The sequence below is a fragment of the Somniosus microcephalus genome, chromosome 9 (genome assembly GCF_052327205.1).
Source record: "Somniosus microcephalus isolate GS21.2 chromosome 9, FLI_Smic_1.0, whole genome shotgun sequence".
NCBI lineage: Eukaryota > Metazoa > Chordata > Chondrichthyes > Squaliformes > Somniosidae > Somniosus > Somniosus microcephalus.
In genome coordinates, this window is record NC_140995.1 from 12519478 (window position 1) to 12529862 (window position 10385).

Here is a 10385-nt window from a genome sequence, read left to right on the forward strand (position 1 = left end):
CTTGAGTATTGTGTGCAGTTTTGGTCGCCTTATCTGAGGAAGGACGTTCTTGCCATGGAAGGAGTGCAGCGAAGGTTCACCAGGCTGATAGCTGGGATGGCAGGAATGACGTATGAGGAGAGATTGCGTCGATTGGGCTTATACTCACTGGAGTTTAGAAGATTGAGAGGGGATCTCGTCGAAACCTATAAAATTCTGTCAGGCCTGGACAGACTAGATGCTGGAAGGATGTTCCCGATGGTCGGGGAGTCCAGAACCAGGGGTCATAGTCTAAGGATAAGGGGTAGGACATTTAGGACTGAAATGAGGAGGAATTTCTTCACCCAGAGAGTGGTGAACCTGTGGAATTCTCTGCCACAGAGGGCGGTGGAGGCCAGTTCATTAAATATATTCAAGAAAGAGTTGGATATATTTCTTAAGGCTAAAGGGATCAAGGGATATGGGGAGAGGGCAGGGACAGGATACTGAATTTGAATGATCAGCCATGATCTCATTGAATGGCAGAGCAGGCTCAAAGGGCCGAATGGCCTACTCCTGCTCCTATCTTCTATGTTTCTATCACATTCCTGACTTATTCCTTGGTGGAAAGGCTTTGAGGAGTCAGGAGGTGAGACACTCGCCACAGAATACCCAGCCTTTGACCGCTCTTTTAGCCATTTATGTGGTTGGTCCAGTTAAGTTTCTGGCCAATGGTGACCCCCAGGATGTTGATGGTGGGGGATGGTAATGTCGTTGAATGTCAGGCAGAGGTGGTTAGACTCTCTCTTGTTGGAGATGGTCATTGCCTGGCACTTGTGTGGCACGAATGTTACTTGCCATTTATCAGCCCAAGCCTGGATATTGTCCAAGTCTTGCTGCATGCAAACACGGACTGCTTCATTAGCGGAGGAATTGTGAATGGAACTGAACATTGTGCAATCATCAGCGACCATCCCCACTTCTGAGCTTATGATGGAGGGAAGGTCATTGATGAAGCAGCTGAAGCTGTCCTGGGGCTGAGAGGATTGGCCTCCAACAACCACCACTGTCTTCCTTTGTGCTACAGATGACTCCAGCCAGTGGCGAGTATTCCCCCGCAATCCCCAATGACTTCAGTTTTACTAGGGCTCCTTGGTTCCGCACTCGGTCAAATGCTGCCTTGATGTCACCTCACCTCTGGAATTCAGCCCTTTTGTCCATGTTTGGACCAAGGCTGTATTGTGGTCTGGAGCCGAGTGGCCCTGGCGGAACCCAAACAGAGCATCGGCGAGCAAGTTGTTGCTGACTAATTGCAGCTTGATAGCACTGTCGACGACACCGTCCATCACGTTGCTGATGATTGAGAGTAGGTTGATGGGACGTTTACTGGCCATATTAGATTTGTCCTGCTTTTTATGGACAGGTCACACCTGTGCAATTTTCCACTTTGACGGGTAGATGCCAGTGTTGTAGCTGTACTGGAACAGCTTTGCTTAGAGCCGCGGCTAGTTCTGGAGCACAAGTCTTCAGCACTATAGCCGGGATGTTGTCGGGGCCCATAGCCTTTGCTATATCCAGTACACTCAGCCATTTCTTGTTATCATGTGGAGTGAATCAAATTAGCTGAAGCCTGGCATCAGTGATAGTGGAGACCTCAGGAGGAGGCCGAGATGGATCATTCACTCTGACCAATTCAGTGCTGTTTTCTGGATCAGCTTTCTTCAACTTGCCTTTATGAAAGCAGAGCCACAAAAAGGAAAAAGAAAAATAGTGTGCATTTATATAGTGTCTCAGGACCTCCCAAAGCACTTCACAGTCAATGATATTGTAAACCCAGATTTGCATGGGTTTTGCAATCTGCTATCAGGTTAAGTGTCTGCTGTTCTGTTCCATCAAACATGCAAAATCAGTTCCAAAAGTCATGACCCAAGCATCCAAACTGACTCTGCATTGCTTTCTGGCCCCTGGTAAACCAAATGATATTAAAATGAGAGAATATGGATAGGCCAAGTAAAATGGAGCAATAATTTGTCCTCTTACTACAACCCGCCACGCATGTGCAGCTTTAAAAATCGCAGATACATGGGTCTGTGTTTAAAATTAAACGGATTCCAAGCTTTGATTTGAAACGGCAACAGTAGCTAATGTAAACGGGAGAGCACGAAACACAAGAGGTCTGTTTGAATGCCACTCTCCCGAGACGCCAATTATAACATAAAGAGGCTTTACAATCCAGTTTGCATTCTTGTTATTAGGGTTTCCTGCTAACATTTACAGATCGCAACAGTGTAAACGCAGCAAGAACGTGCCATTGCAGAACCGCGAAATGTAAAGGACCTGATCGCGCTCATCCCAGTCTAACTCGAGTCTGCCACCTTGTACCAACAACATCCCAAGCAACTCAATGAGCTCATTTACACCTTCCTGCCAGCACAATTCGGAGTCTGAGGATCACTGAATGATGCAACAGTAGCTAGGTATAATATTTGCATGGCCAAATTATAATAGCTGCACAGGCTGTCTCTACGATTCAGAGCACCGCTGCATATTAATGATGCATGACATGCTTGTTAGTGAATGCAGAATGGTGCACTGAGCTCCCAAATCAGTCAGAGCACCTGACTGTGTATGGTCTGTAAACCATGTCCGGCATGATCGAGGGAGCATTACTCAATGCACTTTACTGATGTCAGCAGGTACTAACAGGGTATTAGCATCTACAAGATTGTAAATGGTAAGAATTTAAACACGTTAAAGCCCTCCTATTTTGGTTCTCTGTTTCCATTGAGCTAAATTTAAAATTCTCATCCTCATCTTCAAATCCACCCCCCCCCCCCCACAGTCTCACCACACCCTAAACCAACCTCCTCCAGTCTTGTATCTCTTCCCACACCTTTCAGTCTTTTAACTCTGGTCTCTTGTGCAATCACCCCAAAATCAGTGGCACAACCTCCTGCGACCTTGGACCGACTCTCAAACTCCCAACCTGAACCCCTCCAGTCTGTCCACTTCTCTCACCTTCTCAAAATCCATAGAGTCATAGCGGCACAGAAGGAGGCCATTCGGCCCATCGAGTCCGTGCCGGCTCTCTGTAGAGCAATCCAGTCAGTCCCATTCCCCCCACTCTATCCCCGTAGCCCTGCAAGTTTATTTCCCTCAAGTGCCTATCCAGTCTCCCCTTGAAAACATTGAGTGTCTCCGCTTCCACCACTTCCGTCGGCAGCGAGTTCCAGGTCCTCACCACTCGCTGCGTAAAAAAGTTTTTCCTCACATCCCCCCCTGTATCTCTTGCCCAAAACCTTAAATCTGTGTCCCCTAGTCCTTGTACCATCAACTAGTGGGAACAGCCTTTCCCCGTCTAGCCTATCCAAACCCGTCATAATCTTGTACACCTCTATCAAATCACCCCTCAACCTCCTTTGCTCTAATGAAAACAAATCCAGCTTCTCCAACCTGTCCTTGTAGCTAAGCTCCCCCATCCCCAGAACCATTCTGGTAAATCTCCTCTGCACCCTCTCAAGGGTCTTCACATCCTTCCTAAAGTGTGGTGACCAGAACTGGACGCAATACCCCAGTTGTGGCCTAACCAGCGCTTTATAAAGGTTCAGCATAACGTCTCTACTTTTTGTACTCAATGCCTCTATTTATGAAGCTCAAGTTCCCATACATATGCTTTGCTAACCACTCTCTCAATGTGTCCTGCCACCTTCAGGGGCCCATCTTTCTGACTACGCCTTCCGTCACCCATTCTAACTTTTCCCTCCATGAGCCAGTTTCTTATATAGTTCCATTTATAAAGCACATGGGGATTTTTTTTTTACATTGAAGACTGAGTAAAAGCAAGTTGTTGTTACTGTCGAGACTCACACCTGAAGAATAATGGCTTGAATGAGGTACTTCAAGACAATCGGTGCCTGTTGAACCATAGCCTAGCAGGATTGAGTTCCCTTCAGAATATTAGGGCGGAATTGTTTTAAAATGAAAGAAAGCGAAACCTGCATAGCAACAATGTGAATAAATTTACACATTAAAATCCACACTAAGGGTTTATTTGCAGCCTATAATTACCTCTCCTTGAAAAGCAAATTTTGCATAATAGGTACAAAACTATATTCTTAAGTGTACATTTCTTCCATGCAAGTGCATTTATCAATATTAAATTGTAAAAACATACCCGGTAGATACTGCCGTAAACTCAATATATACATTGATCTACAAGTCATCATATACAATAATTTAGTAGTCCGCACAAAAAACAAGCAACACACAAAGTACGTTATCTTCCATGAATCTTTCATTTGTATAAACCAAAATAATTTTTTTTTTTAAAGTCAAAAACGCATTAATTAGCAATGCTATTTCTGTAAATACCTACGATTAGGATGGCGGAGGCAAGACCTAGCAAGTATGCCATCTAAAGGCTCGATTTTAACAAGCATTTACCCAACCTGGCACCTTGCGTGCAACTTAAGGCTAAAAATGGAATCAATTTTACAACGTTTAAGTCAATTCCGTATATAGCCACTCAGTGCAATTTTTTTTTTTTGGGGGGGGGGTGGTTAATGGAAATATGTAGCCTCCTGAGAGAGAAAGATTACAAAGTAATCTGCTTACCATTTGATGCGCGCCACCCCTGCCATTTGGCAGATGTTACAATTAAGATGTAGTTGCCAATGTTGGGCGACAATGGACACTGGGCGGGGGGGTATATATTGCTCCTAAAATATTGGCCAGCATTTCCTTTGTGTCTAATTGGGCCTATACGTTCCCCTAACTGTAATATTAACTAAATATCGCTGCTATGGAAGGAACTGCCGTGTTGCAAAGGCAGCTTCGACCGGCTGGACAAAGTCCCAGTGTGTGGGAGACGATGCATTAATTAGGCAATTCGTGGTGAAAATTGAGCCACATTTCGGACCGCTTCGGCGACAAAGTTGCTAATGGCATAAAGGGCAATCAGAGCCGTGGATTACTACAGATTCCCCGAACTCAGCACCCCACATTGTGTTTTGAAAAATATATAAATAACACGCAAGACCCACCTTTGTCTCTTTGGTTAGATTCAGTTGCCAAAAAAACCTATCGAGGCAGAAGCTCACCGGAAAGCGTTTTTTTCCTACCCTTCTTCCTCTCCCGTCTGCTTTGCCCAGTTCTTTTCTCCCTCTCTCTCGCTCTTATTGTCTACAGAGGTTGGCACCGGGCTGATCGGCCAGCACCGACTGCACTCCATCAGCGGCCGGCTGCGTCACTGCCAGCATCGCCAGCCCGCCACCCCCGACCGAGCTTGCTGCAGCCCCGGCCAATGAAAGCTGAGACAGCATCGGACAGGAGAGGGAGGGAGGAGAGAGGGAGGGAGGAGAGAGAGGGAGAGGGGGAGGAGAGGGGGAGGAGGAGAGAGGGAGGGGGGAGGAGGAGAGAGGGAGGGGGGAGGAGGAGAGAGGGAGGGGGGAGGAGGAGAGAGGGAGGGAGGAGAGGGGAGGAGGAGAGAGGGAGGGAGGAGAGAGGAGGAGGAGAGGGGGAGGAGGAGAGAGGGAGGGAGGAGAGGGGGAGGAGGAGAGAGGGAGGGAGGAGAGGGGGAGGAGGAGAGAGGAGAGGGGGAGGAGGAGAGAGGGAGGGAGGAGAGGGGGAGGAGGAGAGAGGGAGGGAGGAGAGGGGGAGGAAGAGAGAGGGGGGGGAGGAGGAGAGCAGGGAGGGGGGGAGAGAGCGGAAGGAGGGAGGAAGAGAGGGAGGGAGGAGAGAGGGAGGGAGGAGAGAGAGGGGGAGGAGGAGAGAGAGGGGGAGGAGGAGAGAGAGGGGGAGGAGGGGAGAGAGAGGGAGGAGGGAGAAGAGAGGGGAGGAGAGGAAAGAGAGAGGGAGGAGGGGGAGCGGAGGGGGAGGAGAGAGGGAGGAGGGGGAGGAGAGAGGAGGAGGGAGGGAGGAGGGGGAGGAGAGAGGAGGAGGGAGGGAGGAGGGGGAGGAGAGAGGGAGGAGGGGGAGGAGAGAGGGAGGGAGGAGAGAGAGGGAGGGAGGAGAGAGGGAGGGAGGAGGAGAGAGGGAGGGAGGAGGAGAGGGAGGGAGGAGAGGGAGGGAGGAGAGAGAGGGAGGGAGGAGAGGGAGGGAGGGAGAGAGAGGGAGGAGGAGAGGGAGGAGGGAGGAAGGGGAGAGGGAGGAGGGAGGAAGGGGAGAGGGAGGAGGGAGGAGGGAGGAAGGGGAGAGGGAGGAGGGAGGAAGGGGAGAGGAGGAGGAAGGGGAGAGGGAGGAGGGAGGAAGGGGAGAGGGAGGAAGGGGAGAGGGAGGGGAGAGGGAGGAAGGGGAGAGGGAGGGAGGGAGGGAGGAGGAAGGGGAGAGGAGGGAGGAAGGAGAGAGGGCGGGAGGAGAGGGAGGGAGGCGGGAGGAGAGAGGGAGGGAGGGAGGAGAGGGGGGAGGGAGGGAGGGGGGAGGGAGGAGAGAGAGGGAGGGGGAGGGAGGAGAGAGAGGGAGGGGGGAGGGAGGAGAGAGAGGGAGGGGGGAGGGAGGAGAGAGAGGGAGGGAGGGGGGGAGGGAGGAGAGAGAGGGAGGGGGGAGGGAGGAGAGAGAGGGAGGGAGGGGGGGAGGGAGGAGAGAGAGGGAGGGGGGAGGGAGGAGAGAGAGGGGAGGAGAGAGGGAGGGGGGAGGGAGGAGAGAGGGAGGGGAGGGGGGGAGGGAGGAGAGAGAGAGGGAGGGGGGAGGGAGGAGAGAGAGAGGGAGGGGGGAGGGAGGAGAGAGAGGGAGGGGGGAGGGAGGAGAGAGAGAGGGAGGAGAGAGAGGGAGGAGAGAGAGAGGGAGGGGGAGGTAGGAGAGAGGGAGGGGGGAGGGAGGAGAGAGGGAGGGGGGAGGGAGGAGAGAGGGAGGGGGGAGGAGAGAGAGAGGAAGGAGAGAGGAGAGGGGAGGGGGGAGGGAGGAGAGAGAGAGGGAGGGGGGAGGGAGGAGAGAGAGAGGGAGAGGGGAGGGAGGAGAGAGAGAGGGAGGGGGGAGGGAGAGAGAGAGGGAGGGGGGAGGGAGGAGAGAGAGAGGGAGGAGAGAGAGAGGGAGGAGAGAGAGAGGGAGGGGGGAGGGAGGAGAGAGGAGGGGGAGGGAGGAGAGAGAGAGGGAGGGGGAGGGAGGAGAGAGAGAGGGAGGGGGAGGGAGGAGAGAGGAGGGAGGGGGAGGGAGGAGAGAGAGAGGGAGGGGGGAGGGAGGAGAGAGAGAGGGAGGGGGGAGGGAGGAGAGAGAGAGGGAGGGGGAGGGAGGAGAGAGAGAGGGAGGGGGGAGGGAGGAGAGAGAGGGAGGGAGGAGAGAGAGAGAGGGAGGAGAGAGAGAGGGAGGGGGGAGGGAGGGGAGAGGGGGAGGGAGGGAGGAGGAGAGAGGGAGGGGGGAGGGAGGAGAGAGAGAGGGAGGGGAGAGAGAGGGAGGGGGAGGGAGGTGAGAGAGGGAGGGGGAGGGAGGTGAGAGAGGGGGGAGGAGAGAGAGAGGGAGGGAGGAGAGAGAGAGGGAGGAGGAGAGAGAGAGAGGGAGGGAGGAGGGGAGAGAGAGGAGGGGAGAGGAGGGGAGGAGAGAGGGAGGGGGGAAGGGAGGAGGGAGGGGGGAAGGGAGGAGGGAGGGGGAAGGGAGGAGGGAGGGAGGAGGGGAGAGGGAGGGAGGAGAGAGAGGGAGGAGAGAGAGGGAGGGAGGAGGGGAGAGGGAGGGAGGAGAGAGAGGGAGGGAGGAGAGAGGGGGAGAGAGGGGGAGGAGGAGGAGAGAGGGGGAGGAGGAGAGAGGGGGAGGAGGAGAGAGGGGGGGAGGAGAGAGGGGGCGGAGAGAGGGGGGGAGAGAGGGGAGGAGGAGAGAGAGGGAGGGGTTGGAGGGGGAGGAGGAGAGAGAGGGGGGGAGAGAGAGGGGGAGGAGAGAGAGGGGGAGGAGGAGGGAGGAGAGAGGGGGAGGAGAGAGAGGGAGGGAGGAGAGAGAGGGAGGGGAGGAGGGAGGGGGAGGAGAGAGGGAGAGAGAGGAGGAGAGAGGGGGAGGAGAGAGGAGAGAGGGGGAGGAGAGAGAGGGAGGGGAGGAGGGAGGAGAGAGGGGGAGAGGGAGGAGAGAGGAGAGAGAGGGAGGAGAGGGGAGGAGGAGAGAGGGGGAGGAGAGAGAGGGAGGAGAGAGGGGGAGGAGGGAGGAGAGAGGGGGAGGAGGGCGGAGAGGGGGGAGGAGAGAGGGAGAGGGGGAGGAGAGAGGGAGGGAGGAGAGAGGGGGAAGGAGGAGAGAGGGGGAGGAGAGGGAGGGAGGGAGGGGAGAGGGGGAGGATGGAGGGAGGGGGAGGAGGAGGGATGGGATGGCGAGAGGGAGGGGGAGAGAAGGAGGGATGGATGGAGGGAGGAAGAGGGAGGAGGTATGGATGGAGGGAGAGAAGGAGGGAGGGATGGATGGAGGGGGAGGAGGAGGGATGGGATGGAGGAGGGAGGAGGAGAGATGGATGGAGGGAGGGAGGGATGGATGGAGGGAGGAGGGGAGGAGTGATGAATGGGGAGGAGGAGGAGGAAGGGAGAGGATGAGGGAGGGAGAGGAGGAGGAGCGAGAGGAGGCAGGAGGGGAGGGAGAGTAGAAGATGGATGGAAGGGTGAGGAGGGAGGGGAGGGGAGAGGAGGGAGGGGGAGGGAGGGGGAGGGGAGGGGGAGAGGAGGGGGGCGATGAGGGGGCGGGAGGGGAGAGAGGCGGGACTGGAGAGGAGGGAGGGAGGGGAGAGGTAGGGAGGGGAGAGAGGAGGGAGAGGGTGGGAGGGAGAGGAGAGGGAGAAGGTGGGAGGGAAAGGAGGGAGAAAGGGAGGGATGGAGGGAGAGAAGGGAGGGAGGAGGGAAGAGAAGGAGGGATAGCTGGAGGGAGGGAGGGATGGATGGAGGGGGGAGGAGGAGGGATGGAGGAGGGGGAGGGGGAGAGAAGGAGGGATGGATGGAGGGAGTGAGGGATGGATGGAGGGGGGAGGAGGAGGATGGGATGGAGGGGGGAGAGGGGGAGGGAGAAAGGGAGAGATGGAGGGAGATAACGGAGGGAGAGGGGAGGGAGGAAGGGATAGGTGGAGGGAGGGAGGGATGGATGGAGGGGGGAGGAGGAGGGATGGGATGGAGGGAGAGAAGGGAGGGAGGGAGAGGGAGGGATGAGGGGCAGGGGGAGAAGGGGAGTGATGGAGGGAGAGAAGGGATCATAAGACATAAGAAGTAGGAGCAGGAGTAGGCCATACGGCCCCTTGGGCCTGCTCCACCATTCAATAGGATCATGGCTGATCCGAACCTAGACTCACGTCCACTTCCTGCCCTCTCCCCGTAACCCTAATTCCCTTATTCAGCTAGGAAACTGTCTATCTCCGTTTTAAATTTATTTAATGTCGCAGCTTCCACAGCTCTCTGAGGTAGCAAATTCCATAGATTTACTACCCTCTGAGTGAAGAAGTTTTCTCTCATCTCAGTTTTGAAAAGGCAGCCCCTTATTCTAAGATGATGCCGTTCTAATCTCACCCATCAGTGGAAACATCTTCACCGGATCGAGGAATGGATGGATGGAGGGAGGGATGGATGGAGGGAGAGGAAGGAGGGATGGGATGGAGAGAGGGAGGGGGAGAGAAGGAGGGATGGGATGGAGGAGGGAGGGGTGAGAGAAGGAGGGGATGGATGGAGGGAGAGAAGGAGGGATGGGATGGAGAGAGGGGGGAGAGAAGGAGGGAGGGAGGGGGAGAGGAGGAGGGATGGGATGGAGGAGGGAGGGGTGAGAGAAGGGGGGATGGATGGAGGGAGAGAAGGAGGGATGGGATGGAGAGAGGAAGCGGGAGAGAAGGAGGGAGGGAGGGGAGGAGGAGGAGGGATGGGATGGAGGAGGGAGGGGTGAGAGAAGGAGGGATGGGATGGAAAGAGGGAGGGGGAGAGAAGGAGGGATGGAGGGAGGGAGGGGGAGAGGAGGAGGGATGGGATGGAGGAGGGAGGGATGGATGAGGGGGGATGAGGCGGGATGGGGGAGGAGGAGGGATGGAGGAGGATGGGGAGGAGGGATGGATGGATGGAGGGAGGAGGAGGGATGGATGGAGGGTGGGAGGGGGAGAGGAGGAGGGATGGATGGAGGGAGGGGGAGAGGAGGAGGGATGGATGGAGGGAGGGAGGGAGGAGGGATGGAGGGGAGAGGAGGAGGGATGGATGGAGGGAGGGAGGAGGAGGGATGGATGGAGGGAGGGAGGAGGAGGGATGGATGGAGGGAGGGAGGAGGAGGGATGGATGGAGGGGGGAGGGGTGAGAGGAGGGATGGATGGATGGAGGGAGGGAGGAGGATGGATGGATGGAGTGAGGCTGGAGGGGGGGGGATGGAGGGAGGGAGGAGGAGGAGGTGGAGGGAGGGTTGGATGGATGGAGTGAGGATGGAGGGATGGAGTGATGGATGGAGGGGGTGCAGCCCGTGCAGTGAGCGGCCGCTCCCAGTGGGCCGGCGGGTGAACGGTTGCTGAG

The 10385-nt window shown here is 55.6% G+C and overlaps 1 protein-coding gene across 5 annotated transcripts in view; it reads right to left on the reverse strand.

The window, feature by feature from the left end:
* rnf144ab (ring finger protein 144ab) overlaps positions 1-9501 on the reverse strand; it is a 132358-nt gene extending 122857 nt beyond the window's left edge. For 3 of the 5 annotated variants that reach the window (XR_015079472.1, XR_015079471.1, XM_085996371.1), the window contains exon 1: positions 5001-5317. The gene's annotated coding sequence lies outside the window, so the exon portion shown is untranslated. Of the gene's footprint in view, positions 1-5000; positions 5318-9410 lie in introns of those variants that run through there. The other 2 variants (XM_085996372.1, XM_085996373.1) reach the window with 2 other exon arrangements.
* Between the last annotated feature and the right edge of the window lie 884 nt (positions 9502-10385).